This window comes from Mustela erminea, chromosome 15 (genome assembly GCF_009829155.1).
Source record: "Mustela erminea isolate mMusErm1 chromosome 15, mMusErm1.Pri, whole genome shotgun sequence".
In the NCBI taxonomy this organism is placed as follows: Eukaryota; Metazoa; Chordata; class Mammalia; order Carnivora; family Mustelidae; genus Mustela; species Mustela erminea.
Window position 1 is genome coordinate 62,523,936 of NC_045628.1, and position 20,581 is coordinate 62,544,516.

The following is a 20,581-nucleotide window of genomic DNA, read 5'->3' on the forward strand; positions in this document are numbered from 1 at the left end:
TCTCACGCCACCTACCCCCATGTTCTGAGTACCTGACTTGAATTTTCCTGACCCCAAACAGCTTAAAGTCTGTCGGCATGTACTGTATTGTGGAACTTCAAGGAGCCTAGAAATTATAAATTCCTTCCGGTACGTCCAGGTGGTTGAAGGTATATTTGTTAAGATTTGAGGAAGCGACCATATTTTATTTAATAGTTTAACTTGATACGTAGCTTTTAAATATTTAGACATATGGAACGTGGATTTCCATCTGTAATCATAACCTGATTCTTACAAGGGGTCTGAAGAGGTGGGCTTGGAATTTTTCATTTGGTCTTTATTCAAAACATTTGTTTGGTAACTCTTAATGGAAATTTTAACAGTATTATTAAATATGTATCTGCCTGTTGACAAATATTTATGGAATTTCTATAATGTCCAGTGCAGTTGGGAGGTGTGTAAACTCTGTCCTGTAGGAGGACAGCAGAGAAGTAAATGATACGGACCTTCATCTGGTTTGAGGAGAGTTATTTTTAAAAAGTGGGGTGTGTGTGGGATAAATTTATTTTTGAAAAATGAAGGGGGGGTAACTGGATTGTTCAGTGAACTGAGGTTCACTGCAAAGGAAATCTGAAAAGATGAGCTAAGTTCTGTATATTGTCCCAACAGTTCGTGGAATAGTATATGTAACACTCACTGTATATGTAACACTCACTCACTCCATGAAAAGACTTAAGTGTATATAACATATGGGTGAATCTTCGCATTTTTTGAAATCAGTGTAGGTGGTTCATGGGTGCTGATAAATTTGGCTTTAAAGGTGAGAAAGGTGACCAAAGTAAGTTATGGAGCATTCTGGCTATTTAATGTGTATAAGAGGAGAGACCAACTTAGCCATTATTTGTTTAGTGAATGAAACTGCCAGAGAAGTGGAACATAAATCAGGGGGGCTAGCTTGGGATGCTTCTGGTGTAGCCATACCGTGTGGATATCCCAAGCCTTACCTTACCCTGATCTCCTAGAAAAGATTAAGAACCCAGCTTCTATGACATAATTTCCTTAAAAGAACCTGTTTTATGTTGTCAAAGCGGATGAGTTGTAGACACTCTGTATTCTTATTTGAAGAACTGTGAAGAGCTGATTTAGGAAAGGCACACGGAGAGAAGGGCTTGTTTAAGGTTCCACGTTCTCACTGGGGTTAGGAATACTTACACAAAGTCTCAGCTTTCCGGACCTGAGAAATGCTATGCAGAGACTGCTCATTCTCTGTTCCCTGAGTATAGCAAATAAACTTTAAAAAGAAGTAACTAGTTAAATTTTGGGGGAGGGGATGGTGAACTTATTTAAAAAAAAAAAAGAAAGGAGGACATCAGAATGTTAGTCCTCGTGTCTCTTTATTCTGCTGAATGAAAAAGATGGAAGAGACAGTTAACCTTACATAACTGAAATGAATTAGAGATGAAGTGGAGACAGCCAGTACAGACTATGGTTTCAAAAACTTGTCTGCAAAAGGAAGGAGAGGGAGGGTGAGCGCTGCAGCAAGATGAGACGTTAGACAAGCAGCAGGGGGTTCCTGAGCGACTCAGAGAATTTAGCTTTGGAGAAGAGTGGAGAAACTGTTGAGATAGAGAAAGGCTGAGGCAGTTGTGAGATGCAGGAGCAGAATGACCTTTTCAGTTTCTCCTGAAGTAGCAAGTTAGATCACCTATTCAGAGAAGCTAGAGGGGGTGAGGGTGTGTTTTCATGTCTGTACATTTCACTCTTGCTAGTCTTAGAACTCTGATCCCCCTTCTGCCATCTTGGTGTACAGAGTCCCAATTCTCTCTCATCACCTTGTTCCAACGTCATCTCCCTTTTCGTGCTTTGGTTTTTGTTTTGTGGATGGTTCCTCAGCCCTTCCAACTGAAACCCATTACTCCATGGGTTAGCTGTATTATATTGCTCATTTAACTTGTTTTATAAAAAGTTTTTAAGTCTGTCTCCTCCATTAAAGTGTTAAGTGTTGAGGAGTTGGCCCATCCCTTACTCATCGTAGTAGGGTTCCTTGTACAAATTTAGGGACTCAGTGAGTAATATGTTAGATGAGTTGCTGACTAAAGTACAAACACTATTATTATTTAGTAGAGCTGGCTGTACTAAGTACCTGCTTGAATTCTGAGATAGTTTATTTGCATAATTCTGTTGCCATTCAAAATATTTGTCACAATGGGATTAACTTCTGCAGTGGAAAACATTATGCCCAATAGTTTAATTCATCTTGAGTTTTCCGAAATGTCATCTGTTTTAATGTCAAAGAAGTCACTCATACTGTGCAGACTGCTATTCATGCTAAAGTAGGACTTAGAAATTTTCTTTTTTAAAATTTTATTTATTTATTAAAGATTTATTTATTATTTATTTGCGACAAAGCATGAGCAGAGGGAAGAGGCAGAGGGAGAGGGAAGCCCGATGCAGGGCTTGATCCCAAGACCCTGGGACCATGACCAGAGCCAAAGGTAGATGCTTAACTGACTGAGCCACCCAGGCGCCCTTTCCTTTCTTTTCCTTTTCCTTTCCTTTCCATTTTTAAAATATATTTTTTTAAAGTTTCTTTTTAAAATTTATTTATTTGACATAGACACAGCGAGAGAAGGAACAGAAGCAGGGTGGTGGGAGAGGGAGAAGCAGACTTCCTGCCAAGCTGGGAGCCCCACGTAGGGCTCAACCCCAGGACCCCAGGATCATGACCTGAGCTGGGTGGATATTTATCGACTAAGCCACCCAGGCGCCCCTTTTATTTTTTAAAGATTTTTGTTTTTAATTTATTCATTTGTGGGAGAGAGCAAGCCAGTGAGGGCATGAGCAAGGGGGAGGGGCAGACTCCGTGCTGAGCTGGAAGCTGGACACTGGTCGATCCCAGGACCCTTGGGATTGAGACTTGAGCCGAAGGTAGATGCTAAGTGACTGACCCACCCAGGTCTCTGAAATTTTCTATCACAGTATATCATGTATTCTAGCCAACCAACAAATAAGTCTAAAACATCAACAATGTGCAAAATATTTCGATTCTAACATATGGCTCCTGGTCTCAGAAAGCTTATTCAGTTGGGGGGAAAGGGGAGCATGAATTTGTGAAATAAGTAACACAGAGTAAAAAAAAAAAAAAAAATAACAGCCCCAGCAGCATTACACCAGTGAGCGCAATGCTGATGGGACAGTGGGGGCAGGGGAGCGTGGGACGTAATGGTCCGGGTCAGCCCCGTGGAGACAGGCTGTGAGCTGGGTTTAGAAGATGGGCTAGGATTTCGCTGGCTGAAGATAGGAGGGTAAGGTATTTCAGGCAAAGTGAATGGCATAGGGGAAGAGAGCATGGTGTTAAGGAGAGGGCAAGAAGTGTTTGGAGAGAAATGAACTAGTCTGAGAAGTGGACTGTTAAATATACAAGGTGTCTGGGGCCCTGGCCCAGGATGAGTAGTTGACATTTGAAGGAGCTGGGTCCCCACCAAGGCAGCTCTCCCTCCAGCACCACAGAAGAGGATACACCACAGGTGTTGAGAGAGGATAATTGGTGAGGAAATGTCCACACAGAAATGAAAGAACTTCCTTAAACTAATTTTCGCCGACTCAACTGAATACTGGTTTAGTCATAGAGATGTATAGATGCTAATCTTCATAACTATATAGATTTTTCTGCTTCATCAGAACCGTTAGTGAGCCAAAGTTTTTATTGAAATCTTGCTGGATAAATGCATATTCATTGACGGTCCCCCCACCACCCCGAGCAAATGATAAATCTCTGTTTTCTGAAGATTGTTTTCAAATATTTGTTTATGCTAAATTTAGGATGAGAAGGAAAGATTGATCTGTGTAATTGTTAGCATTCAGGATAATGGTTATTATATAACAGTAAGTGGATTTTTTTTTAAGAATAAATGATATTGACCATGTATGGACTTATTGCTACTGTTTTGGTAGTTTTTGTGGTTATTATCTTCCTGTAGTATTTATTGGTGTTAGTTCACATAGTTGTCCAAGGGAATGAAAGGGGAAAGAGAACTGAACACTGAGCATGCACCATGTCCCAGACATTCTGTTTCATGTACATCCCCTCATTCCAGCATCACAGGAATGCTGTGATGTAGGTGGCATCACTCAGCATTTCTCAGAAAAGGACACTAAGGCTTGGAGAGCTCATGTGCTTCTCTAGCGTACGTAGCCAGGAAGCAGCTCTTAGCTGAGCTGGGAACTCTGGGTTCCCCGTGAAGCTTGGGGTTTCTCCTCACCCGTGCTGCGGTCCACTTCTTTGTCCAGAAAGATTTCCTGCTAAAGGCTTTCCATTCCCTGCCCATTTGTTCTTGGCTGATAGGCAATTATATCTCTACTTACTGAGTGTTCTTGGGCGTGGTGCCTCATTTGTCTGTGGGACTGTCTCCTTCCCTAGACTCTGAACTGCCTGAAGGCAGAGACCATGTCTGTTTCAGCTGGTGTCCTAACAGAGTTCCCCTGGCTGCTGTAAATGCTTTGTAAAATGTCAAGTGAGGAGAGAAAGGCATTTCAATTTATGTCATCAGGTTGCTAACACCAGAGTCAGCCACTCAGCCGGCAAAGGTAAATTGCTCTCCACAGTTGACACAAGTGGGCGATTCTTGTTTACATGACTAGTTTGGGCATATGGAAGAATTTGATGTCCATACTCTGCTTCTTGAAATTCATAAACAGAGATTCACTAAACAAACAACTAAGAAACCAAAGCAGAGACAGAACATGTTCCTGACAGTTTGTGGGACCCAAAACGATGCTGTTAGTAAGTCTTTCGTTGCCTCTTTTTTCACTTAGACTAGAAATCTGTTGAACTTTTGGGATTGCTGAAGAAATAGGCCTTCTCACATCATTTCCTATTATTTAGAGATTCCTGTATTACAGATTAAATTAACAGCTTTACAAGAGCATCACTCTTTGGTCCCCTGTAGTTATTCCTTATGGGGTGTGTTCTGAAACTGCTTCATGTAATGGAATTCGCAGGGGTATATGCCTTGGCAGGATCTCATAGATAGGGAATCTGTGTCACAGATCACAGGAATTACTCAGGCAAAGAGTCTGGTTGCAACAGGGAGGCAAAAAGTGTCTCCTTCCAGAAGGCTGATAGCTTTAAGGGAGAGGTATATAGTTTCTGTGAGAGAGGATATTACTTTTCCAAGTAAAAGGAGAAATTACCTTTTTGAAAATACAGACCTTAACATCCACTAGAAGGAGACTGAAGAATCATTAGAGTTGTTTTTATCATCTGAAACCAAGATCTTGAACTCCACTAGTATTTTACCCTCTTCAGGAGGTCTGAGGTATTGTGACATCTTAGCAGTCCTCTTGTGTTGCCAGGAGAGCAAGATGAGTAATAGTTAGTTGTAGCATATTGATACTTGGTGTATTACTTTCCCTCCTAACAAAGTACTACACACCAAGTAGCTTAAAACAACAGAATTTATTTTCTCACAGTTCTAGAGACTAATGTCCAAAATCAGGATGTCAATAAAAGGAGAGAATCCTTCTTTTTTCCCAGCTTCTGGTGGTTGCTGGAAATCCTTGGCATTCCTTAGCTAATAGATGTGTCACCCCAATCCCTGCCTCCGTCTTCATGTCCTCTTCTCTGTGTCTCCATGTTTACACATGACTTTCTTATAAGGACAGCAGTCACTGGATTAAGAGCTCACCCTAATCCAGTATGATCTCATCTTAACTAATTATAACTATAAAGACCTTCACTCCAAATGAGGTCACATTCTGAGGTTCTCGGTGGCCATGTGTTTTGGGAAGACACTATTCAACTCGGGATACCTGATAATATTGTATGTACAGTATTTCCCTAACAGTGTTCTAACAGTTGATTAGGAAATAATTTGGTGAATATGCAGTATGATACCTTCAGGAAGAGATATCCAAAGATATTATCCTGTAGGCAGAGATAAGAAAATATTACAATTGAAAAACACCTTCATTCTTCTACAGCTAATGACACCCTCTTCTAGATTAAGTGACGTCTTGGTAGGTCACATGTTAAGATAGTTGGGCAGAGCTAGGATTTCTCTGACCTTTCTGTCAGGTTTCCATTTTATGATACCAGTTTAAACTTTTTTCATACAACTCAGACAGCCCAACCACAAGGAATTGCCCTAGGATGGTCACTAACGAATTGGAAGCTTGTGTCATTCCATGCATCTAGCCATTGCTAAAAAGATGAGTTGTTTTTTTTTTTTTTAAGAGAATTTGAGCTTTTAATGTAATGAGATGTTTTGGATGAGTTGTTTATTACTGTGGGTTGTAATGAGCCTACAGGGACTGAACCCAAATGGTGAGGTCATGCTCTACAGTGATGACAGGTAGCCTACGAATAAAGCATTTCGGCTGCTACCCAAGTTGAGCTTCCAGCTGGGCCACCCTTGCTGGAGAGGTCCCGGTGCATTCCAGGTTTTGTACTTAGAGAATAATTTTTTTCCTGCTTAGCAGTAAGGGTCCTGGGGTGCTGACGTGCTGCTTGCTTTCTGTGTATTCGTACAGTATAATTCACTGAAGATGGTTTTGTCAAAGGAGATACTGTTGTTGTGGGAGGTTACTATGTCATCAGTATTTGTCCACACAAATACTGGATCACAGACCTTCTTAGAATGTCTCAAGGACCAGCTTCTCTGACATAACTGTCTCTTCAATGACAGTTATGACATTGTACATGTCACCCTGTCATCTTTTGTTCAGTACCTGCATGTTCCCTAAAAACTCGGTCAAGTGGTGGTGAATGCAGATGCCAAGGGCATTCTTCAGCCCGGGATTATTTTATGGCATCTCCATTGCACTTAGGAATTTTTGATGGCCTTCGTGGTCCCCCTTTTACACCGATTCTGTAGCATGCATATCTGTAGGAACACCTAGATTGCCCTGTGTTTTAAATTGGTGGTGAGGTGATCGGGTTGAGTACATGGTAGGTTGAAGTCATTTATACACTATCTCCAGAAGTTACTGGCCACAAAGGAGGCCTTATGAGCACATTGTATTACTATTTCCGAAGGTGGTCATCTTCTTATCTTGGCCACATAAAGTAGTTTTTCTGTGTTCAAGAAAGGCAATGACTAGGAATTGATGAGCATATTAGGTTCTGAGTAACTTTCTCTTAGTCTTATACCTCAATAATCTCTCTCTCCTCCCTGGATCCTGCCCATTGGTTTTATTTTTGTTTTTTAAAGATTTTATTTATTTATTTATTTATTTATTTATTTATTTAAGATTGAGAGAGAGAGAAAGAATGAGCAGAGGGAGAGGATGAGGGAGAAACAGACTCCTGATCCACGTAGGGATCGATTCCAGGACCCTGGGACCATGACTTGAGTTGAAGGCAGACGCTTAACTAGTTGAACCACCCAGGCGCTCTGCCCATTGGTTTTTAAACATACTTGAGGTTTATGGGTTTTTACAAAAATATTTATTTATTTGAGACAGAGCGAGAGAGCACAGAGCGAAGAGGTAAAGGGAGTGAGAGAGGGAAAACCCCAAGCAGACCCCACTGAGCTGCAGAGCCTGATGTGGGGCTTGATCTCATGACCCTGAGATTATGACCCTGAGCCTGATCAGGACTCAGGCACTTAGCTGACTGTGCCTCCCAGGTGCCGCTGTTTTTTTGTTTTGTTTTGTTTTTGTTTTTAATGAGAACAAAGACTTCACAGCTCTTCCCTATCCACCTAGTATCTCCCTACTCCCCTCTCCACCCCCTGCCACCAGTGACTCGGACCGGACCCCTACATTTCGGCTGCCAGTGCCATCAGTCTATCCAAATAGCTCCGGTGCTGGCTACAGAGAATCTCCTTGTGAGTCTGTCCATCTGACATTCTTAAGTTGTCATCCCTACAGCATTTAGCTCTGCTCTTTCTTCCTGAAATAGTTTCTTTACGCACATCCACAACCCTGTACTCTCCTGGTTTTCTTCCTGTTTTCTGCCTATTTGTCTCCGTTTTCATCAAAGGATGTCCATTAGCCAGCTTTGGTTTGGTATTGGAGTTTCTCCACATTCCTTCTAGGCCTTCATCTCTCCTCTCTCTGGGCTGTCTTTACTTGAGTCATGGCTTCATTTATGCATATGACAGTAACACTTAACTTTTTGATTTCTCTTCAGACCGTTTCTCTGACATTCCCATTCCTTCATATTTCCTGTTGAGAATCTCAAAGGAACCTGCAGTTCGCTAGGTCCAGAATCAGACTCATGTGCCTCCCACATACCTAGTCTTTCCCAGAGTTCCCTATTTCTGTGAGTGTAACCACTGTCCACTCGGTTGCATGAGCTGGGGCTCTGTGGAGTCATTCTCCTTCCTCTTTGCTCGACTCTGCCCAGTCCATCACTGACTGGTTTTTACCTCCCAAATACCTCTCAGCTTCCACTCCATCATCATTCTCATTATCATCAACTCCTGTCACCACCACCATCTCCCTGTTCATCGTCTCCTCCTTGGACCCTCCGTTGAGCTCCTCACTGGTCATCCCGGATCCATTCTGTCTCTTCCAGTCTGGTTTCCATATTGGAGCTAGAAGGATCTTTCCAAAATACACATTTCATTTTGTCCTATCCCCTGCCAAACCTCTCCAGAGGCTTTCCCTTGCTCTTGGGCATAGGCCCAGAGCCTTCCCATGGCTCGTGTGACCCTGCTGGATCTGGTCCTTTCCTCCATAGCCTCCTTTTGCTCAGTGCCCTCCCTTCTGGAGTTTCACCCTCAGTTACTCTCAGACGCTTATGCTCAACCAGCTTCCTTCCTCAGGGAGCTCTGCCTTGAGTGAGCTTCCTTTCTACTTTCCTGCTTAACTCTCGTCCTTCAGATATCAGTTTCATTTTTATTGCCTTGGGGAGGTCTTCCTTGGTCTTCCAGCAGTTCCATCCTTGAATTATAAATGTTCATAGCACCGTGTGCCTGTCCTCTGTAGCGGCTGTCTGAGTTGTCATTTTATACTCGTTTGTGTGATTACTTGATGAATGTGAATATTCATCATAAGCTCCACAAGGCAGCAACCGTGTCTGCTTGACTCTTCGTTACATCCCTGACACCCAGCGCGGTGCCCATGAATTGCAAGGGCTCTGTAAATATTCACAGACAAATTAATGAGTGCATTAATTAACATCGTCTGTTGCATGGATGGTATATAGGGCTAAGACCACAGGCACTGGAATTAGACTGCCCGAGTTCAGTCACAGCTCTGTTCTCCCAAGTGGTGTCTCCCTGGGCAAGTTGCTTTACTCTCTGTGCCTTAGTTTTCTCAACTGTAAAATGAGAATAATAATTAGAACGATTTTATCGGGTGGTTGTGAGGATTTTCTGACATGGTACACATACAAAGCTCTTAGAACAGTACCCATGCATGTCAAGTGCTCCATGGTATTAGCTCCTTTCCACATCATTGTCTTAGCAACAGCAGCGCCTTCCATTGGTGGTAACCAGGAAGACAGTGGCAATCCGTGTCCTGTGGAGTTAATGGACCAGTTCTGAGGGGAGGAAGTATCTTAATGGCAGCCTTCTCCTTAGGATGCTTCCACTTAATTCTGGTCCCATCTTTCCATCTTTGCTATGTCACCACAGTAATTCACCAGTGATTTGCAAAAACATGGACTGTCAAAGACTAATTTTTCTGCCCAAGATGTTCTCATCTAGGTTGTTGCCTTTAACCTTCATCACTCACAGGAAAAGGGTGAACTCAAAGAGATGTGCAGATTACTGAAGATGCTCTGAAAGGTATTCAGAGAAGATGTAGCAAATTTCGTATCAGGGAGACACCCTTACTCTAGCAGATTGAGAAGTGTGGGAGGAGAGAATGCTGTCAGCCATGGGGGCTCTGCCACTCTCTATTTATTTAGGAGTCAGAGTTTTATAGACCCAATGTCCAGACAGCTGTCTGTGCCCCTACAAAGTTTTACAACACTAGGAATCAGTCTTGTTTCATAAATCTTTTCTTAACCATTTCCGTCCAGGCATATAGAACATTCTCTGTGTGCACAAGTATTTTGCTGATGTTTGCTTGGAGCTAATCTTTTATATAAACTGTAGAGCTGAACCACCGTTCTCATGTCACTGATATTTAGATGGCAAAGTTCAGAGCCCAGAGGGACTGGGGTGGCATTTCCATGTCAATCACCTTTCAAGGCATTCCTCCCAAAGTACCTTGACAACAGCAGTCATGAAACCGATCCCCCAAAGAGCCATCTGACATTTATTCTTTTGCTGTAAAGCCTGAGAACGCACTAGAGCCAAAATGTGTGAAGGAAGCAGTTATTCTTTTATAGCCCTTCCTGCTGCCAGATTGCCATCACCTGTGTTAGTTACTCACCTACGCAGTGATCTGAGACAGTCTTGAACACAGGCTGCCTGCTTGCTGACTCCAAGCTTACGGCCACGGAGAGGAGAGCAGCATTAGTTAAGTCCCGGTCCTTGGGGTTCAGTGGGGGCTCCGTGCTGGCCTGTGTTTCTTTGTTTTACTGTGGGATGCTACAGTGACTCAGGGTCATGGTACCCTCGAGTTTTTGTTTCCCAGATGGGTGCCCCTCTCTGTTTATTTACTGCTTCTACAGCTCTGCACCTTGAGTGTGGGCTCCACAGTCCACGCATCTCCACCTTTGCCTCCTTACTGATGGGGGAATAATGCTTCTCACAGTTATTGGTGAATATTACATTTTTATAAATACTGGCTTAGCATCAAATACCACTATCAGCATAGACCTTCAGCTCACTGAAGCCAGTTACACGGTTGCAAAAAGACTGCTAACCGTATTGGCACATAGAACAGCATAGCTTTTCCGTCCTCAGCAATAGCTCAGGTCCAGCTCATTTCCTGTACTGGAGAGAAGTCAAAGGAGGGCAGCTTCTTCCTCCCTGAGCTTGTCTATTATAGATGGGAGGGAAAGAGGCTAGAAAAATGCCTTTCAGCAGATTGCATGGTGTCATGGTTTGAGTATGTGGTGTGGTGTTTTGATGTCAGTGCTGCCAGGCCTCTCCCTTGTGCTATTTCTCTTTCTTCATGATTCACTCCTGCAGCTTGGTTAGCCCTACATCTGCAGTTCTCAAGGCCGGGGCCCATTCTGTCCTCCTGAGTCTGAACTCAGACTCTAGATGCTTCTTGGCAATCCTACCTGGGAGTCTCCAGGACCCCTCTGGTTTAGCATGTTCTAACTGGAGAGCATTCCCTTTTTTCCAGCATGTGCTGTTTCTCCTCATCCCTTCAGTACGTGGCATCACTCAATAGCCCCAACCAGAAATAGTTGTTAAAATAGATGCACATTTCTCCTCCCTCCTCCCAGCAACCCTTGCTCTGGCCTGCTGACCTCAGAACACTCTTCAGACTCTCCTTCCAGGTCTGGTCCCACTGGTACTTTTAAAATACCTTTCTCACCAGTTCTGCTTGGGCTGCTGCAAGAAGCCCCAGATCAGTCCTACTATGTGTTGTCTCTAGTTCCCGCCAACTCCTCTGTCATCAGATATTCACAATTCTGGTGTATTCCTGCTGCTCCTCTTGTGAGACTCTAAACAGCTTCCCAAAGGATAAAACTCAGATCCTTCAATTCCTGCCCATTTTATCAGTTTCAGTGTCAAAACCCTCCTACCCAAACATCAGACTTGTTCTGTTCACACATCAGTGTCCATGGAGTCCCCTTGCTTCTCTCCCCTCGAGAAGCTCCTCGGCTATTTCTAAGAATTGGCTTAAAGCCCCAAATCCATTCTTCGGAGAAGCCCGCCATACTCCAGGGCAGAGTGAAGAGGTCAAGACCTTAAGGTTCTCATAGCACTTAGTTCAAATTTATACTTTAGTATTAATGTGATACTTACTAGCTTACATGTATGTATTATTTATATGATCATGTATGAAATAAGATAGCATATATAGTTCCTGAAAGGGTCTGGCAAATAGGAGACATTTCATAAGTGCAAATTTTCTTGTTTTCTTGATCTCCGTTAGCCTGAGCCACTTGAAGGCAGGAAACATATGATATGCACAGCCCTTACACAAATTGGAACCTCAGTAGAAGTTTCAGGGGAATTAAAGCCAACCAGTTTCATTTGCATTTCTGCCCAGAAGTTTTTCTTTTTTCCCTTTCATTCTTATAGTTTAGTCAGCCTTCTAGAAGTTCTTGTTTCCCGTCAGCTCTTTGTTTCGGAGGAGGTGATTATACTTTCCTCCCTGCCTCTGTCAAGTAGGGCCACTCAAAGTTCCTGGTAGAGACCGCAGTTGACACGCTTGGCCTTCATACATCAGGGGCACATGTCAGGGGAAGGCATCCTGGTGGTTGAGGTATGAACTTTGCTTCCAGAGAAACCTGCATCTCAATTCCAGCTCTCCCATCATTTAGCTGGGTAATCATGAGGCGGTGGTTAACCTTACATAAGCCTTAATTTACTCGCTGTACATTGGGAATAATAATATGTGCCTCTTGGGGATTTATGAGGATTACATGAAATAATTTATACAGGGGTACCTGGGTGGCTCAGTCATTAAGCATCTGCCTTAAGCTCAGGTCATGGTCCCAGGGTCCCGGAATCAGTCCCCACATTGGGCCCCCTGCTCAACGGGAAGCCTGCTTCTCCCTCTTCCTCTGTCACTTCCCCTACTTGTATTCCCCTCTCTTGCTGTCTCTCTCTCAAATAAATAAATAAAATCTTGAAAAAAAAACATATAAAGGCCTTATTTTTATAGCAGAAATTCTGTTCATTTCAAGAAGAGATGAAATTTAATTTACTTTTAAAAAAAAATACTTAGTTATTTGATAGAGAGAGAGACACACACAGTGAGAGAGAAGGAACACAAGCAGGGGGAGTGGGAGAGGGAGAAGCAGAGAGCCCAGCAGGGACCCCGACATGGGACTTGATCCCAGAACCCTGGGATCATGACCTGAGCTGAAGGCAGACACTTAACAACTGAGCCACTCGGGTGCCCCTAATTTCCTTTTTGATAATAGTTAGTTTTATTTGAAATTAAAGACTTGATTTGTTGCATAATTAGTTGCTATCTAAGTTCAAAGATAATTTTTTTAAAGCGGAACTTACTTTTAAAAGATTTATTTATTTATTTATTTATTTGAGAGCATGAAGGAGGGCGCCTAGGGAAAGGGCAGAGGGGGAAGAGAAACAGACTCCCTGCTGAGTGTGGGGGCCACTGGAAAGATTCTCTCCATCTCACAACCCTGAGTTCATGACCTGATTTGAAATCAAGAGTCTTAATTGGCTGAGCCACCCTAGTACCCCTAAATATAATCTTTTTAAATCATAATTTTAAACCAGTTTATTTCTTGTAAGCGCCTTTTTGGTGGCTAGTAATGCTGGCTCTTTCTTTTCTTTGTTTGTTTGTTTTAAAAGATTTTATTTATTTATTTGACACAGAGAGATAACTCACAAGTAGGCAGAGAGGAAGACAGAGAGAGAGGGGGAAACAGGCTCCCCACTCAGCAGAGAGCCCAATGTGGGGCTTGATCCCAGGACCCTGAGACCGTGACCTGAGCCGAAGGCAGAGGCTTAACCCTCTGGGCACCCAGGTGCCCCAGTACTGGGTTTCATATGTAATTTTCTCTTACTCCTTGCTATGGTGCATTTTTATGCATTTGAATAATGTTCAGGCTGAAGTTTTGTGAATTTAAATCCAGAAAAAGATAATTTAATACTATGGCACAGAGACCATGATGAGAAATAGTTAACCATATAAAGCAGCACACCATGGTGTGTACAGATGTTAACTCTTAGGCTGTACACCTGAAATACGATGGTATGTGTCAGTTTTATCTCGAGTTTTTAAAAGAGCAGCACGTTATTGTATTTTCCTATTGACCTAGGAAGTTGAAACATTGATTAGTCCTGAGATTTGAGTCAAAGTGTATTTGGCATTGAGGTGACTGGGTGGCTCAGTTGGTTAAGCATTTGACTCTTCATTTTAGTTCAGGTCATGATCTGAGAGATCTTTCCATGCTGGTGAGGAGCCTCACGATTCTCTCTCTCCCTCTTCCTCTGCCCCTGCCTGCCCTTTGCATGCATACCCGAGCCTGCCCCCTGTCCAATAAAGAAAGAAAGAAAAGAAGAAAGAAAGAAAGATTTTTAAAGTACATTTGCCGTTGATTACAAAAAGTAATAGCTTGGCATTTAGGCTCTCTTTCCTTTTTAAAAATCATTTTAGTGTCTAGTAATTATATATATTTTTATTCACACCTTCTTTAGGTAGACATGCTTACTACTTCAACCATTACTAAAAACATTATACTTTGTAGTATGTATTATTTTCACATATTTCAAAAGTATATTGATTGTGAGCTTAAAATAACATTTTACTTAAAGTAACTTAAAATTTCCTTAAAATGACATTTTAAGTCTTTTATTCAATTCTTTAAACAATCATCTGTTGAGTAGTTTCTTTTTTTTTTTTTTTTAATTTTATTTGTTTGACAGAGAGATAGAGATCACAAGAAGGCAGAGAGCTAGGCAGAGAGAGAAGGGAAAGCAGGCTACCCACTGAGCAGAGAGCCTGATGCAGGGCTTGATCCCAGGATCCTGAGATCATGACCAGAGCCGAAGGCAGAGGCTTAAGCCACTGAGCCACCCAGGTGCCCCTGTTGAGTAGTTTCTATGTGCCAGTCCAGGGTTTTTAATGTTTGAGATACATCAGTGACCACTCCCAGCTCCAATCCGTCTCCTTGCATATGTTGCATTTAATAAACAAAAAATGTGGTAACTTCTGTATAATACAAGGTGATAGATGCTATGGGAAAAACAGAGCAAAGTAAGAGGGGTTGGGAATGTGAGGGTAGGGTAGGGGAGATGAGTTGTGGTTTTCAAAAGGGTGGACATGTTAAGCTTCATTGAGAATGTGTAATTTGAGTAGAGGACTTAAAGGTTGGGCTCACGAATCATGCTGACCTCTGGGAAGAGAGTGTTTAAGACCAAGGCGCCAACAATGCAAAGGCCCTGAGGCAGGGTGTTTATAGTAGTACAATTAAATCTTGACTTAATATTATTAAAAAAACGAATGTTTCTTTATAAATATTTACTGATTTGGTCTTACATGTTTTTGGCAAAAATGCTGACATGGGAGACACACTATGAAGAAAACAAAAACTATGTGCTTTCAACTTAAAATCCACAAGAAAAGGTAAAATAATGTGATCATATATAGCTTTAATGCAGATTGTAAAATAGCATGATAGCTTTCATTTAATGCAGTTTGTACAACAGCATGAAAGATCTGCAGTCCCTTGATTTTTAGCAAAGGAAAGACCCATTCTGCCTTATGAGTGATCATGTGAATGCAGACCATTCAGCCTTGCCTAGGAGGATAAGCTTGAGAAGTGATGGAGATCAGAGAATGGGAACAGTTGGCTAGGAAAGGAGAACATGTGCAAAGTCTAGGTAAGAAGTTGTGATGCAGAGCCCCGTCCAGGACAAAGGTGGTTTAATTGGAAATACATTGGAAAGGACATGGGTTCAAGAGGGGTGGTAAGGATCTGATGACTAAATGTGTAGGAGAACTTGAGTAGAGAGAAGCAGGAGTTGGCAAGAATAACTTCCAGGCACGCTCATTTGCAGCCAGTGTAAGTCAGTTGCTGTCACCTACAGCCAGCATCTACACCGTCCGTGCCCGTGCCATCCCGGTGAGTCCTGCTTCCAGGTGTCAGACTTGGGTAACGGAGTAATGACGGAGGCCTTTGTGGTGCTTTGTGCTTAACTTTCTTTCATGTTTTTTGTAATGCTTTTGTTATCTGGGTTCTCTGAAGAATCAGGTGATTTCAGAATTTGCAGTGTAATGTTTTCCTTTGTACGTAGCAGTTCAGTGAGACATTCGCCTGGGTTTCAGTATCTTTTTGAAGAGGTTCTTTGAGGTTTGTTTGAATCAAAAGATCAGTAGATTAAAAAAAAATTAAAGAGACAGACTCATGTTTTAAGCCTGGGCTGTGCAACCCAGTAAGCCTGTGACCTTGGACAAGTCCCTTAGTGTCTGGGGACATCAGTTTATCAGAAGAGTGAGTCAGTATGCTAGGCAATCTCTAAGACCCTTTACAGACTCTAGAATTCCAGGAAATCCACAACTTAGCAACCAACCATCTAGACCTCCAGCTGCTTTCATAAGTAGGAACGGTAGTCACCAACCCTGATTATCCCGCTAACTTTGATGAGATGAGCTATCTGCAGTTTCTGATTTCGGCATGCAGCTTTTTTGTTCAGAATAATTTTGTCAGAAGTTTTGAGCCAGAAAAATAACTAACTACAGGCAACTAGATATTTATATAAACTGATCTCTCATGTAATTTACTGTTTAATGTTACAGTAGAACTTTTGTTGTATTTAGCTGTTAGTGAAAGTATGCTCTCTCTTTTGCTCTCTGTGAAGGGTAATGGGGGCATAGGGGACTTCAGCAGCTTTCTTTGTGTAATACATCAGTGTTCTGGCTTCAGGTTTTAGCCTTGAGCAGGATATTCCCCATTCATTGAATAACTTCCAAGAACCTTTGTCCTTAAGATTCTGAAATTTGCCAGAGGCAGGCTTGAAAGTTGTTGCATTCAAACTTGTGTATCTTTTTTCTTTTACCTTCTCCCTGCCAACCTCTTGGGAGAGATATTATTAAAGAAGCTACTGCATCTGGTTACTTGCATTCGGTGTTGGAAGACTCCGGGTAGGAAAGCAAAAAAATGTGTTACCATCCTCTAAAGAAATATGAGGACAGGTAAACCATTAAACACCCAGGCAAACCTAGAGAGGAAGCAGCCAGCCCTGTGGTTTATGTGTGGAAAGATCTTGAAATTGCCTTGCATGTGTTTTGTGTATGAACCTGAATTTGAAAGAGTTTAAGGAAAGAATTTGTAGACCTCAGTTTGGTTTTTTTTGAAGGTGTTTTGAATCTAGAGAGGCTAAAAGCTGCTGCTGTTACACAAACCTCATCTTTTCTCTTGCTTCCATGTATTGTGACACATGTCAGTCTTCTTAGAAATATGACTAAGGGTTTCTAACAGAGTTTGGAGTTTAGGCTGAGAGTTTGCAGCTGAAGTATCCCTTCCCGCCCATTTCATAAAAATACATGTTGTCAGAGAAGGTTAGGGTCATTAGGCATTTGAGAGGAGGAAGAATAATTATTTGAACTCTGCAGGGTACATGGGCAGAATTTGCAGTGAAGGTTAATCAAAACCAAAAGGCAGGTCAGTCACTGAACCAGTAGTTCTTAAACTGTGGTCCACGAGGTTAGAGCTGTTTTCATAATAATAGTAAGAAGTTACTTGCCTTTTTTACTCTCATTTTCTAATAAGTGTACAGATTGAATGCAGAAGCAGATAAGAAGATCTAACAATCTTCTCTTAATGAGATTTGCAAAAAATGGGGAAACAGTGCCACTCTTTCCACTTTATTTTTTGTTTTGTAAAATATAGATATTTTAATAGTGTGCTTTATATGACTGTCATACATTTTATTGTTATTTTAATGAATTCATATTTTAAAATTTCCCCAGTTTCAATTTCTAATATGATAAAAATCAGTAGTTACAACCTATCGAGTCCTTAATAACTCGTAAGAGTAAAGGGAACTAGAGAATTTGAGAACTGCTAATTTAGGCAGAAGACAGCAAAGACATCCACATATTTCAGGTCACTGATTGCTGAAGTGTAGATTCAGTCATAAGTAAGAACATAAGAATCTTCAGGGGTCTTTCTTAGCGTCATCCATACGGGATTTCAGATTTTTAGAACTTGTATGGGAAGGAAAAATAACACACATGGAAAGCAAGTCCACAGAGAACACGAGACATATTGGCAGAAAGAGGCCAAATGAGAACCTCATGGGTAAGATGGAGACTCCTTTGTCCTCACCCCACAGACTGGAGACCTTCTTTTCATAGACGGGAAAGAACAGCTACAAACCATGAGAAGAGCAGCCCTCTTGACCTTTTGCCTTCTATGAAAGGATTAGGAAATGAAGTTGTTCCCCACCCCCCACCTTTAATAATTTGAGCAGAAGTCACTACTTTCCTGGAATTTCTTTTCAAAACTCTAAATTTCTTAATAATGTTGAAAACACTGCCATTTTTATAGCATAAAAATGGCCTTCAAAATAAGGTCAACTTCTGTAAAATTAGGTTTATTTTGTTTATCATTATGGATTTTCTGTTGATTATATGTTTCATCTGATTTCAGAAAGTTTTTGTGAAGGCTTGCAAGAATATACATAATAAACTAAATGTGATGGAATTTAAGAAAAAGAGCAGATGAACTATGGGAAGGGAAGGAAAAACAAAATAGGACAAAAACAGAGAGGAGACAAACCATAAGAGGCTCTTAACTCTAGGAAACAAACTGAGGGTTTCCAGAGGGAGGTGGATGGGGGGATGGGGTAAGTGAACGATGGGCATTGAGGAGGGCCCTTGGTCGAATGAGCACTGGGTGTTATATGCATCTGAGGAGTCACTGAACTCTACCTCTGAAACTAATAACATGCTGTATGTTAATTAAATTTAATTTAAATAATTTAAAAAATAAAACCCTGAAAGTGAAAACATAAAAATTGGAATCAAGACCAGGGAACCTATTTGTGTGTATGTGCCCCAAAATATGGTGATAGCCATAATTAAGGGACATAGAATATTAGAGCATAGGGGCGCCTGGGTGGCTCAGTGGGTTAAGCCGCTGCCTTCGGCTCAGGTCATGATCTCAGGGTCCTGGGATCGAGTCCTGCATTGGGCTCTCTGTTCAGCGGGGAGCCTGCTTCCTCCTCTCTCTCTGCCTGCTGCTCTGCCTACTTGTGATCTTTCTCTGTCAAATAAATAAATAAAATCTTTAAAAAAAAAAATTAGAGCATATGTGTTTTACATGGTGTGGTCATGTGAAGATGGACCAGATATGTATGTAATACACAGTGTCTGCCCCTGCTCAGCCTCTTCCCTGGTGAAAGAATGGTCTCATATGGGCCCTCAAGAAAAGATGGAGGTGGCCATGTTTTGTAGCTCATGACCCCATTTTCTCTTGAGTATTAACTGATTGAACTGAGAGAGGATGCTGGCCTGAAGACTGGCCGGGGGCCTTGTATGGATTGACTCGCATCTGAGTTAGAAAAGATATGTAGGCTATTCAGATTCCTGCCTTAAATTTGCACCTAGAAGTACCAAGAGAGCAAGCCAGTGGGTGGAAGGTGAAGCTGAAAGGTCATGTTGTAGACAGGGGGTTGCGGAGGCTGTGATGGCTACATGCAGGCTCCAATTATGAGGGAACAGAAGCTGAGTTGCCAGAAGAGACTGTGTGGTTGAGAAGGGTAAGAGATTGCACTTGGAGATACCAAGAGAGAAGCCTGGAGCCTGTAAGAGACAGGGTGGGCAAGTGCAGCGTTAGTGGCCAGCAGGCTTCCCTCTATGGCCTCTGTCTCTTTGCCGTAAATCCTCTTTTTACTGGCTTGAGTTCCTGGCAACCAAAAGACCCTGAGTGGAACCTAGAGTAACACATATATGATGATAATGACTAGCATGTTTTGTATGATTAAGACTTGACTTTGATTCTCAACTACGTGATAGCCAAGGCAAAAGGAGTCATTGTTCATTCTGAAATCATACAATAAAAAAGAAGGTAGTTTTAAAAGTACTAGTAGTTTTCAAACACTGAATTTAAACTCATCACCCTCTTATGTATAGAGGTCCCTTAAAAATTAAAAATAGAATTATTATATGATCCAGCAATCCCGCTTATAAATAGATACCGAAAAGAATTCAAAGCAGGACCTGCAAGAGAGGTTTGCACACTCATATTCATTGCAGCATTATTTACAATAGCCAAGAGGCGAGAGCAGCCCAGATGTCCATTGAAAGGAGGATGGATAAAGAAAAGGTGGTACATACATGCAATGAAATATCATGCAGCCCTAAAAAAAGGAAATTCTGTCACATGCTGCATTGATTAACCTTGAGGACACTAGGCTAAGTGAAATAATCCAATCACAAAAGGACAAATGCTGTCTGATTCCCTTTGTGTGAAATATCTGAAGTATGAAAGAAACAAGAAACAAAATCAATGAAACAGAAAGTTAGAAAGGTGGTTATCAAGGAAGCAGGGGTGTGGGTGGGGTGAAGTTAGTTTTTATTGGGTATCAAATTTTAGTTTTGCAAGATGAGAAAGATTCTAGAGATGTGTTTCATAACAATATGAATATACTTAACACTGTTGAACTGTACACTCTAAAATGATCAAGATGGTAACTTTAATGTTACATTATGTACTTCTTACCACAATAAAAAAAGATCAGTCACCTTCATGTAAATTAACAGTTGAGACCCTAAGTAATGTATTTGAAAATTTTCTGAACAGTTCGAAAGTAGATGCAGAAGTGGATTTCAAATGAAAATATAAAATAAGAATTTTGCTAATATTGGACCTTCCAACAAGATTTCAGCTTTCAATCAATTTCTCTCTGTTTTCTAGCCCATGTTTAGTATTTAATCTTCAAAAGTTACTAAAATTCATAAGCAACTTGCCTTTGGGGTTTCATAGACTTTATTGCCAGCAAAATGGAAGACTAGAGATCTTTTTTAAATTTTATTTTTAATTTCAATGTAGTTAACATACAGTGTTATATTAATTTCAAGTGTACCATATAGTGATTTG

At 41.5% G+C, this 20,581-nt stretch overlaps 1 protein-coding gene across 4 annotated transcripts in view; it reads left to right on the forward strand.

Moving 5' to 3' along the window:
• The window catches only part of WDFY2 (WD repeat and FYVE domain containing 2), a 178,424-nt gene that overhangs the window by 87,654 nt on the left and 70,189 nt on the right, over positions 1-20,581 (forward strand). The window lies entirely within an intron of this gene.